This window comes from Lynx rufus, unplaced genomic scaffold (genome assembly GCF_022079265.1).
Source record: "Lynx rufus isolate CCGP_SWC_20201006 ecotype Redwood Valley unplaced genomic scaffold, mLynRuf1.p SCAF_13, whole genome shotgun sequence".
Lineage (NCBI taxonomy): Eukaryota > Metazoa > Chordata > Mammalia > Carnivora > Felidae > Lynx > Lynx rufus.
The window spans coordinates 63,119,713-63,133,038 of NW_025814827.1; positions in this window are offsets into that span (position 1 = coordinate 63,119,713).

Consider the following 13,326-nt stretch of genomic DNA (forward strand, 5'->3'; position numbering starts at 1 on the left):
GAATCAGCAATCCATAAACAATATGCAAGACTTATTTATGATAGGAAAACAAAATGTAAATGCTGTAAAACCTGACAGTAAAGTAAATATGAATAGAAATGGGGAAGAAAATTAGATGACAAGGAGCAGTGACAATTGCTTCCTTTATAAAATGAGGGACAGTAAATCCTATAAATGCTTTTGGAACAAGAGATAATTTATTATGGAGTTAGCAAGATAATAGAAGTAAAAATTAGTGATTGAAGTATAAAAGATTTCAATCACCAAAATAAATCTGTATTTAATGCAGAATATAATGGCCACATGGTAAATAAATGAGGACATTTTGCTGCCTATTATTTAACATTAGGTCAATATCTGAGGCTTCACAAAAATATCAAAATGTTCATTTAATTGTAGGAAATATTGTAATCTTCAGCAAACTTTATATCACTACTTAATAAATAAGTTTAAATTCAGTTTTACAGTAGTTTATTACATGGCAAAATGTAAAAGGAAGGAAAATGTTCTCTTGTGTAAATGAATGAGACACTGTGACAGAGCTAATTAGGCTCTTGGGAGAATTTATGTACAGCTAATAAGAAGCAGAGCTAAATGTTGTCTTAATTTACCCTCAAGCCCTCTGCCCACAAAAAAACAAAACAAACAAAAAAAAAACCATTCAAGTTGCACAAATTGAGCCAACAACCATTAACCCCTCTTTTCTGGATATATCCTCATGCTAACATACAGAAATGATGCTTTATCTTCGCCAAAGAGCAACATTTGTTTTGTTTTGTTTTTCCATGTATCTTTTAACATGTATTGAAGGTCTATTGTATTTAAAGATAAAGCAGATGCAATTCGTAAATTTATTTTTTCTTTGTATGGCATTCTGATTATTAATTTTACCTTTTAATACAGTATAACATAGAGTAGAAAGGATTTATAATTACCAGCATTATCAAATGGGGTTAGACAAGTAATTTCAAATAATGTTTGCAAGTGTGTGCATCAGAATACCCCTTGATGTGGGACAATTTCTTTATTAACTCAAAATTTTTAATATCACTCCTAAATATGTCTGTTTTAGAAACATTGCACAGAGATGTGCAAATGATAAAAGATTCACTAGAAGAATATAAATCAGATTTAGTCTAAATGACCCCACACTGGACACCAATTTACATATTTTATCTGTAAAATCTGATGTATGTATACATATGCCAAGTGGAATAATGTTTCAAAACTGAGTATGATATTTATATCTGGGAAGATTTATATCAAGCCTCAAACTGTCTCTTTGATGGCGATCCTGAATTGTTTTCTTTTTTTTTTTTATGTTTACCTAGAGAGAGAGAGAGAGAGAGAGAGAGAGAGTGAGCATGAATGGGGGAAGAGGACAGAGAGAGGGAGAGAGGGAATCCCAAGCAGGTTCTCTGCTGTCAGCACAGAGGGGCTGACAAGGGGCTCCATCCCACAAACCATGAGATTACGACCTGAGCTGAAATCAAGACTTGGATGCTTAACTGACTGAGCCACTCAGGTGCCCTGATACTGGACTATTTTCTAATTTATAGATTTCTTTATTATTTGAAGGGTTTACAATGAGTCTACATTATTTTGAAGATAAAAAGTTATTTTAGTATATTATGATAAACCTCATTAATAGAGCAATTTATATGATCTTACATGTGGCCATATAAAGTTGATATTAATAAATAAAGGGAATTGAATTTAACTTATGTGATAAAAACTAAATTATACTCTTTGGATGTTATAAATTAGCAAGCCAAAAAGTAATGCTGGTAGGAATACATATTGATGAAGTAGAACAACATAAAAGGAAAAATAGTGTATTGGTAACAATAAGATTGAGAAAGGTTATTAAGATAAACAGGAGTGGAATGCAGGATCTACAGAGTTAGATACAGTTTAGTGTTAAATTGATAATGTTAGCTGGTGAATTCAAAGTTACTAATTGCATTGTGAAAATAAACTGTAGAGAGGAAGGGAAGGAGCTATGAATCAATAATCTTGATGATTGTGTATACACAAAACAGAAATAAACATTCCAAAATATTAGCAGGAATTTTCTATAGATTGTGTGCTTAGACAAGTTTTCACTTCTTTTCTATAATATTTAAACTTTCCGTAATGATCCACAATACTTTCTTGAATCTTAAGTACTCAACAAAATATATTTTATACTGAAAAACTTTAAAATATAAACTACAAGGAGTTTTTCTAAATGCATTTGAAGAAGGTCATTGGAGCTTTTTATCTGCAATTCTCTTGTACTTTTTTTTGATATTACACAATAGAGACTAATGAAGGAAAATGATTCCCTTTACCACAAATTTAAGTTACAATTAAAATGAGTGTTTAATAATGTGTGCAGAATGTGTCCCCCATTGACCACATGCCAAGGTCACTCTGAGCATTTTATTTCTGTGAAAGGATTTTACTGGAGTTTCTATTAAAAAAAACAAAACAAACACACAAACAAAAAAACTACCTTTGCCTCGGATTTACTAACACCATAGTCTTTAAATATTAAATAATTTTCATGAGTATATGCTATGTTATAGTCACTGAAACTTACCAGACACTTTGGCTTTCAGAGCTCTGAAGTGACCAGCAGATGCAATCCATAACATTTATGTAACTACATATTCTCTACATTATTGTAATGCAAATGTATGTAGCAAAAAATACATGGCTTTCCACCTGTAAAAAGTTCATAGCCTTGGGAAAGAAGACGTGACTAAGTACAGATAACCTGCTCTAACAGAGTTATCTTTCAAGCTGAATGCAATTGCTTTGAAGCTCCTTCCCAGAAACATGAACAATCATTATTGGTGTTCAAAACCGAGGAAAAAAAAAGGGGGCACCTGGGTGGCTCAGTCGGTTAAGCATCCAACTTCTGCTTAGGTCATGATCTCATGGCTCCTGAGTTGAGGTGTGCCGACAGCTCAGAGCCTGGATCCTGCTTCACATTCTGTCTTCCTCTCTCTCTGCCCCTCCCCTGTTCTCTCTCTCTCTCTCTCTCTCTCTCAAATATAAATAAACATTAATTTTTTAAGAAAATGAGAAAAAAATGCAGACTGGATCAAAAAAAAATGATACACCTGTAAGAAAGTTTAGCACATGCAAAGCCACAATACCAGCATTTAAGTATTCATCAATTAATTAAATATGTAATTTTTAAGATCTTAGCATATGCAAAACACTTGTTTTAGGTTTCAGTAATATGTAAAAATGTGATCCATACTGTCTGAAAATAAACCACCCATGAGAGGAGGATGATAGGGGAACATACACACAGTGCACATCCCTAAATTTCTATGACAGAACTAACGTTCAATGGGGTCTACTAGGGCAGAGAGGAGAGAGTGATTCTTTCTCTTTTGAGGACCCTGAACTGTTTTTCCAAAGAACTGACCTTGTGCTGGACCTTGAAAGAAATGTTAGCCTATAAAAAAAAAAAAAAAAAAAAAAAAAACACAAGGCAGAAAGGAAGGAAGAAGAGAGGATTCTCTTAGTGGAAAAGTAGGGGTAAGTGTACAGGTTCCACTGCCTGACTGGTCTTTCAGTTTTGATCATGCATGCATAGTCTTTGTTTTGCAAAATTTGAAGGAATGCTTTCATATTAAATTACTGCGGGCATGCTGAGGCCCTAAATGCATTAAGGCAAGCAAAAGAAAGAAAATGTGGGCACCTGGTGGAAAGTCTGATGGTTCATGAGTCCTGCACCTTGGGACTCTCTGCTGTCAGTGCAGAGCCTACTTTGGATTCTCTGTTCCTCCTCTCTCTCTGCCCCTTTCTTGTTCACTCTCTCTCTTTCTCTCAAAAATAAATAAACATTCAAAAAAAAGACAAAAAGAGTATGGCAACTCAATATATATATTTGTATTCATAAATAATGTACATCTATTGTATTTCTTGTGATACACTATAGAACACTTTTGAAAGATAGGTAAAGATGAAATACATGATATATTCCATTTTTTTACTATATGGGTTTTGGTACACTGTATTCTTAAAGAGAGATTTATTTGTAACAATAATAGATAAATATCAATTGCAGATTATCTTCCTTGATAATTCCATTGCGTTTGACAACTTCTTGTCAAATCTGATTCAACTGTATTGTTTCACGCCTGTAATACAGCTAAAGATTTATATGTGTTTTCTGTTTACTTGTAATTATTTTTTTAATATTTATTTGGGGGGAGAGCACAAGCAGGAGAGGGGCAGATAGAGGGGACAGAGGATCTGAAGTAGACTCTGCTGACAGGCTGGCAGTGGAAAAGCCTGATGTGGGGCTCGAACCCACAAACTGAGATCATGACCTGAGCTGAAGTTGGATGCTCAACTGACTGAGCCACCTAGGTGCCCCTGTTTACTTCTAATTCTTATTTGTGCTTTATGCGTTATATTCTTCCTTGGGTTCCTTTTCTTTTTCTGTGAGATATTTGATATCATGAGGGTTAAAATTAGTTATTTTGTTTTAATGAACTCACATATCTCTTAAATATGAACTAAAAGAAACCCCACTATATTAAAACATGGATAATAATAAAACCCTCTATGTTGGGATTTCCACCCTGCTTTATATGTAAGCAACATATTAAAGGTATTATGATGGGATAAGAAGTTGAATGCCACAATGATTAGACAGAAAGTTCTAACTTCCTGGGAAAATGTGTGAAATCAAAGGCCAGACTTTGAAGACAAGCTGTGCAACTTGTCCTAATTGACAAGAGATCCCCTTCTGATACAAATTTCTAAGATACTGCCTCACCAAATTCAGGAAGACAGCATGCCATCAAACCAGTAGGAGCATAACTTCCAAATGCCTTCTCATAGGCATGGCTAGAGCAAAGTAGAAAATCCATATAATGCTGCAGGATGAATCCTAGGAGCTCTCTTTTGGTGAGGAACATTTAAGCTTTTAACTCACAACGAGACATATTCTACAAAAAAAGAAAAAAAAAAGAGCTTGCTGGAAATGATTGCCCAGTTCACAAATATACACAATTCTATACTGAAAGGGAAATATAGAGCAAATGGGCACTGAGCATAAGACAAACTTAAAAAAAAAAGTTTATAAAATTTTCAACTCCAATTTTGTGAATAAGCATATGCAGTGTGGGTGAAGATTACATCACTTCAACATGTGTGAATTTGCTGTTAAATGCACTGCTTTTTAAAATTAAATAAAAATTTAAAAAGTAGATCTGGCCCAAAATGATTTTCTTTCCTAAATCATTTCATTTACATCATAGAATGTTTTGAATCTCTCAAGAAACGGAACCAAATACTATGATTTCAGAAAGCAGAAGGTGCTGTAAATTTAGAAAGAATAGTCTCCTCATAAATGTAACCCATTCAACATTGATCAAGCCTACTAATAACAACCACATTGTTAAAAGCCAGGACAAAAAGACCAAATACAAATGTAACAGAACAAATGCCAATATAAGAAGGATATGACAACTCCAACTTGATATTTCTATGTGCCTATACTAACTTGATTGTATCCCCAAGAACTTTTTTTTCTTCATGAGTCAAAGAATCAAAGAGCTTTACAAGCAATTGGAGAAGGAAACTGACTATAAAGATTTTAAGTACTCCTAACTGTCCTCATCAAGGTCAACAATGCCATCTTGTTGACAAATCTAATGAGACTTGAGATCCTAGAAGAATTTGACATGTTTGATGATTCCTTTAATAAGAGAACTCTCTCTTCCCTTTACTTATCTATAATAAAATCTAATTTTTGACTGAATCTACAACTCATCAATTTCTTTTTCTGGATTCTGTTCTGTCAATATTAGTTTCCTTCCAGTTTCAAGCTTTGCCATTTTTGTACCTTTTGAACTCTCTATTTTTTTGTGAAAATCCCTCTATGAAGACTACCAACAGTAAATACACATTTCTATCCTCACATATTTTTTTTTTGTTTCATACGTTGTATCAAGGATAGATGCTGTTTTCTATTTCTTTTACATCTTTCTTGGTTGCTTAGAATAGGTGATTTGCACATTTTGTTGATAAATCAATAGGTAGAGTTATGGATTCCTCTTAACAAATTTAAAAATGATATGTATCTTAAGTAATGTGGCCTTGAGGATGCACTTCTCAGGAGGTATGGCATGTCACCCTTTGTCAAACAGGCCAAACAGTGATACAAAAGTCTAATAATCCAGATGGGCTGTAGAAATTACCTAATTATCTAAATCTATTCTAACATTGAGGACATCAACATTCAACAAGATTAAATGACAAATCTAAGGCTCTACATTTAATTAATACTAGCGATAAGAATCGTGTTTCTAGAGTCATATTCTCATGCTGTCACTCAGCAACGGGCTGCTAGGAAGCAGTGGCACAGCATTAGTAGTCTAAGATAGTCACAAGGGATTTGTGAAGAAGTCCCCTTCTTCATCAGTTCCTTCCTGTTGCAATTCTCAGACACTGATCTCTCTATAAATAATACAAAAAGAACTGTTGAGCATAGTGGTTGAGGCTTCATCTCTTTCTTCTCAAACAAAATAATTAAGTTACTTTGGAAAATGTTTAGTGATTATTGGGATATAGTCGTCACAGGAGAAAAATAGATTCGATAATTTCTTGCCTTGACTGTATTCTCCCTCTTGTCTCCTATTCCATTAAATATTCAGGTTTTAAAATATACATGAATATATTTAAATATTGATTACAGAATAATTATTTAATTTAGTATATTCAAGATATTATTAGATCGTGATGTTCACAGCTTCCAGTTGGAAATAATTCAGAGATAATGATTAGCTTTTGGAAATTAGCCTTTCATTGTGGGTTCAGAGGGAAAAAAAAAAAACTTTTGCTATGTGAGTCATAAAGGATGCTAATCACATTAACTTTACTACAGTTGGGATGCCACAAAAGCAGAAGGGCTGGTAAAACATTTTGTGGGCTGGTAAATATTTTTCATCTATTTCCATGGTTGACTGCTACCATTTAATAAATTTGTTTTAAAGAGCCCCATGCCAAAAGCAGTAAAATGTAATATGAGAAGATAATAAGCCAATTAAAGCAAATTACTGCCAAGCAAGATAATTATATTTAGGCTTAAATAATTTTATGCAATAGATTTATACTGTGTCACAGTACTACAGGTTAATCAAATATAGGGTAAACACTAAGAAAATAAAGAACTTATACATGAGATTTAACTTGTATGACAATGTGAACTGATGGAAGAAAATATTTTCATAAATAAGATTATGGCTCCTATCTATATTAATGTTTTTGGACAGTAAAATATTGTTGCTTTTCAAGACAATATATTCAAATGATAAGTGGATATTATGATTTAAAGTACATTTTCATATACAATATCATTTGATATTCACAATTATTTAAGACTTTGTATTTGATGCATTTTTTAACTCAAGTGAAAGACCCATTATGTAACTACTTTTTTTATTGAAGTATAACTGACATATAATGTTATATTAGTTTCAAATATACAACATATTGATTCAATAATTCTACACATAACACCACAATTCGTGTAGTCATCATACAATGTTATTGCCATATTATTGATTATATTACCTATGCTGTACTTTTCGTCTCCTTGACTTAATTACCTTATAACTGGATGTTTGTAACTCTTATTCCTTTTATCTTTTTCACCCATACCCCATCCTCTGGTAACCATCATTCTCTAGAGTTACCAGTCTGTTTTTTCATTTTTCTCTTTTTTACATTGTTCATTTGTTCTGTTTTTTAAATTCCACTTATGGTTAAATCCTGTGATATATGTCTTTCATTGACTTATTTCACTTAGCATTATACCCTTTAGATCCATCCATGGTGTTGCAAATGGCAAGATTCATTCTTTTGATGGCTGAGTAATATTCCATTGTGTATATTTACTTTTTCTTCTTTATCCATTTACCTATTGATAGACACTTGAGTTACTTCCATAATTTGGCCATTGTAAATAATGCTCCAACCAATAGGGGTGCATATATCTTTTTGAACTAGTATTTTCATATTCTTTGGATAAATTCCCATTAGTGGAATTACTGGATCATATAGTAAATCTATTTTTAATTTATTATGGAATATCCATAAGGTTTTCTTCAGTGGATACACCAGTTTGTATTCCTGTAACAGTGCATGCACAAGGGTTCATTTTTTTTCACATCTTTGCCAATACTTGTTTCTTTTGTTTTTGATTTTAGCCATTCTGACAGGTGTGAGTGATATCTCATTGTGGATTTTATTTGCATTTCCCTGATAATGAGTGATGTTGAACATCTTTTCATGCATCTGTTAGGCATCTTTCTGCATGTCTTCTTTGGAGAAATATCTATTCATGTCTTCTTTATTTTGATTTAGTCCCAATAGTTTGTTTTTCCTTTTGTTTCCATGGCCTCAGGAGACATACTAGAAAAAGATTGCTCCAGCCATGTCAAAGAGATTATTGCCTGTGTTTTCTTTGAATATTTTTATGGTTTCATGTCTCATATTTAGGTCTTTAATCCATTTTGAGTTTATATTTGTGTGTGGCATAAGAAGGGGGTATAGTTTCATTCTTTTCCATGTAGTGGCCCAGTTTTCCCAACTATTTGTTGAAGAGACTGTCTTTTTTCCTATTGCCTTCTTTGTTGAAGATTAATTGACCATATAAGTGTGGGTTTATTTCTGGTTTCTCTATTCCACTGATCTGTGTGTCTATATTTATTTGTCAATACCACACTGCTTTGATAACTACAGATTTGTAGTATATCTTGAAATCTGTGATTTTGATAACTCTAGTTATTTTCCTTTTACACGTTTGCTTTAGCTATTTGGTTTCTCTTGTGATTGCAAATTTTAAGGTAATTTGTTCTAATTCTATGAAAAATGCTGTTGGTATTTTGATGGGGATTACATTAAATCTGTAGATTGCTTTGGGTAGTAGTGAAATTTTAACAATGTTTATTCTTCCAATCCATGAGCATGGAGTATCTTTGTGTTTGTGTCATTTTCAATTTCTTTCATCAGTGTTTCACACTTTTCAGAGTATAGGTCTTTCAACTCCTTGGTTAAGTTTATTCCTAAGTATTTTATTATTTTTGGTGTGATTGTAAATGGGATTATAAATGGGGAATTTTCTACTATTATTTATTCAAATACATTTTCTGTCCCCTTTTTACTCTGTTCTCTTTGTGGGATTCCTATAATGTGGATGCTATTATGCTTGATGATGTTGCTGAATTCCCTATTTTCATTTCTCTTTACTATTATTTTTTTTCTCTTTCCTATTAGGCTTGATTGCTTTCCATTACTTTGTGTTCCAGGTCTCTTATCCATTCTTCTGTTTCCTCTCATCTGTTTTTTTCCATCTAGTGCATTTTTAATTTCAGTTATTGAGTTCTTCATTTATGATTGGTTATTTTTTTATGGTTTCAGTCTCTTTGCTGAAGGTCTCACTGAGGTCTCCACTCTTTTCTCAAGTCCATTGACTATCTTTATGACCATCACTTTAAATTTCCTATTAAGCATATTACTTACCTCTATTTTGTTTAGCTCTCTTGCCGTGATTTTGTCCTGACTTTTCATTTGGGTCATATTCCTCTGTTTCCTCATTTTGTCTAACTCTGTGTCTATTTCTATGTGTTAGGAAAGTTAGCTACATCTCTTGCTCTTGAGAGTAGAGGTTTTATGAAGGAGAGGTCCTATAGTGCCTACAGCACAATGTCCCTGTTCACCAGAACCTGGAACATCAAGAATGTTTACTATGTGTATGCTTATTCCCTACTGTTATGGCTGAGCCACTTTTGCCTTCAGTCCAGTTATCTACAATGGTTCTCTTTGCCTAATGTTGTCCGGGTTTGATCCATACGTTGTTAGTGAGCCAGTCTGGGACCACTCTGGGCTTGAACTGAATCAGATCAGGCATTTTCCAGAGATTCAATAGCGATGAAGTTCTGGGCACTTTCATTTTGTCCCCTGAGACGCTTTCTTGCTGTTGGGGTCCTGCAGTCAGATGAGATGTCTGCCCCCAGCTGACTGCTGGGGCACCAGTGGGAATGGTGTGTGTGGTGGTTGTCTTCCCTTTTGCCTGGGACAGAGGTCACTTTGCAGTGGTGCTGGCCCTGAAAGGGCTGCTTGCACACTGCCAGGCTTGTGGCACTGCTTTAGATAGGCTCTGGCCACAGGCTATTGGAAGGAGCAGGTCTGCAGGAGAACATGGGGGTGGGGCATGCTGTTAGTAAGTTAGGTGGAGAGTTTGTGCTAAACTGGTTAGGGCAGGTGTCTGCATGTCTAGGCTTGGAGGCAGGGGTGGGAAATGGCACTTGCCATCTCCTTTGCTGTTGCAGACTTTGAGTCTGGAGTTCTCTCTTTTCCAGCAAGAGAGTAGATGCAGAATTGAATACAAGAGAAGCTAATGTATAGGAAGAGACATGAGCCCCAAGTAAGGGTCCTTGCTCCATATATATTAGGATCAGAAGACTAACAAGCATAATGGACATGCAGAAAGAGACAATAAAACAGTGATCATTAACTCATGTAGGTGAGAGAAAAGGGATTTAGAAGGTATGCGGTGTTAGGGGTTAGGGCCAATAGAAATCAAAGTCCCGGCGCTGAGCAGATGGCTGTTTACAGCAGGCACCAGACACCATATCTGTTCTCAACTTTTCTAGGGCTAAGCCAGAACATACTACCTCAGGGTTAAAAAGGCATTTTTCTTGCTACTAAGCTCTAGACATTTTTGCCCTGCTGTGGCAGCTTTCTGCCTCTACCTGTTCTTGGATGCTTTCATCCTGTGGAAGCAGCTTTCTGCCCTATGCTTTATTCTACTTAATGATAAATTCTGGGCACTTTTGCCCTGCTGCAGCAGCTTTCTGCCTCTACCTGTTCTCAGATGCTTTCGTCCTGTGGATGCAGCTTTCCACTCTATGCTTTGTTCTATGCTGGGGGCACTTTAGCCCTGTGGCAGCTTTCTGCCCTAAGCCTTGTTAACCTATTGGTGCAAGATCAGAGAATTCTGAAACTTAATCCCCATGCCTTGCTCCTGAGGAAGTCTCTCAAAGATCCCTGCCCCTCCAGCACATGCTCTGAGATTAGTCAACTAATCTCTCTCTCTTATACCTCAGGAATTTATCAAACTGCTGCTTCTGTGCTGTTTCTCTAGGGAGCTGTTACGCTGTCTCTGTAAGGGTAGGGGCTCTGTTTCCTCTTGCACTCTCAGCTCTCACATAGCTGAACCCACTGATTTTCAAAGCTTGAGGTGTTCAGCCCCACTGATTAAAGAACCTGAAAAATTTGGCCCTCTGGATTTTAAAGCCAAATGTTACTGGGATTTATCTTCTCAGTGCAGGCTCCCCATGACTGGTGTGCTTGGCATAGGCTCTGTTTCTCTTTCATCTCTGTGCCTGCAACATCATTCCTTAACAAGGACAGTCTCATGAGTCTGGTTAGCACCTGGCCATGTCTCTGGCCTTCCTAGCCTCTTCAATTTGGCCTCTTTTCTACATTAGCTGTGCAGGCTGTTCTGCCAGTCTTCAGGTCATTTTCTGGGTTATTTACACTGATGTCAGTGTTATCTAGTTATATCCATGTGACAAGATGAGCTTAGGATCTTCTTACTCCATCATCTTCCTTGATATAACTTCAAAAATTTTTCTTGGGTAAAATAATGAAGGATGACAGTGATTAAGTCTAGGATACCTAAGTGTAGGATACACTTAGCTTTAAAAATTAGTACCTGTGTTAGGCATAGAGATCCATTGCTTAGATCTTCCTTCTAGAAAGAACCTTCTATGAAAAGTGTAGGTAGTTTAGAGCCTCCAGTAATAGCACCTTACAGAATTTCCAGGATATTTGAGCCAATACTAGGTGTTCCACAGGTAGTTTGCCCATGAGGGTTGAGCACTGCAGGGTAACAGAGCTTGCTGGGTCATTCTTTGTTCTTGGACTACCTCGTGGTCTTCTTGAGACCTACATCACAGTCTGAGGATCTTCTTACACATTTCTTTTTATTTTTCCCTCTCATATAATAGAGTCATATTAGTATCATCTGAAAACTTTCCCCTCTCATTCCTGATCTCTTTTCTCTTTACCTTTCACAGTTGTAGTGGGGGCAGAGCTTTGCAACTATATTCTGTATCCCACTTTGAAATCAAACTCTATTTAACATATTTTTATGAATATGTTTCTGAAGTTGTAGGTCAATATTAACATGCCTTAACATAATTTTATAGATGAAGCATTAGAAATTACTAAATCTATCCTTCCTGTTTTAAAATGAAGAGAAAAGGGGCAGCTGGGTGGCTCAGTTGGTTGGACGTCCAACTTCGGCTCGGATCATGATCTCATGGTTTGTGATTAGAGCCCTGCTTTGGGCTCTGTGCTGACAGTTCGAAGCCTGGAGCCTGCTTTGGATTCTGTGTCTCATTCTCGATCTGCCCCTCCCCAACTTGTTCTCTGTCTCTCTCTGTCTTTAAAAAATAAATAAGTATAAAAATTTTAATGAAAAGAGAAAAAGTTAGTAAACACTTTCAATATCACACTACTACTTTTTTAGCAAACATTGAAAATACTTATTCTCTATATTAGTTAATTGTTAGTGTATTATTTATTCATTGTATTGGTGATATGTTTTGAGAAAAAAGAAGACACCAAAAAATCAGTGAAAGAAAAAGTTTAATTGCTAAGAAAATCAACTCAGTACTTTAAGTTAGAACTAGGTCACTTATGGGGCGCCTGGGTGGCGCAGTCGGTTAAGCGTCCGACTTCAGCCAGGTCACGATCTCGCGGTCCGGGAGTTCGAGCCCCGCGTCAGGCTCTGGGCTGATGGCTCAGAGCCTGGAGCCTGTTTCCGATTCTGTGTCTCCCTCTCTCTCTGCCCCTCCCCCGTTCATGCTCTGTCTCTCTCTGTCCCAAAAATAAAATAAAAACGTTGAAAAAAAAATTTTAAAAAAGAACTAGGTCACTTATTGGGAAAGGTTATATTAACCAATCCTTTTAGTTAGTATTTGTGATAATGATTGTTTTTTTTTTTTTACTTTTTTTAATGTTTATTTATTTTTGAGAGAGAGAGAGAAAATGAACATGAGTAGGGAAGGGGCAGAGAAGGAGGGAGACAGAGAACCCAAAGCAGACCCCCAAGCTCAGAGCTGTGAGCACAGAGCCCCCACGTGGGGCTCGAACCAATGTACTGATGAACTGTAAGATCATGACCTGAGCAGAAGTCAGATGCCCAACTGACTGAGCCACCCAAGCACCCCATGAGCCTTTCTTGAAGAAAAAAAAAACAACAAAAAAACAAATTGTTTCTTTCCCTTTTCTTATATATAA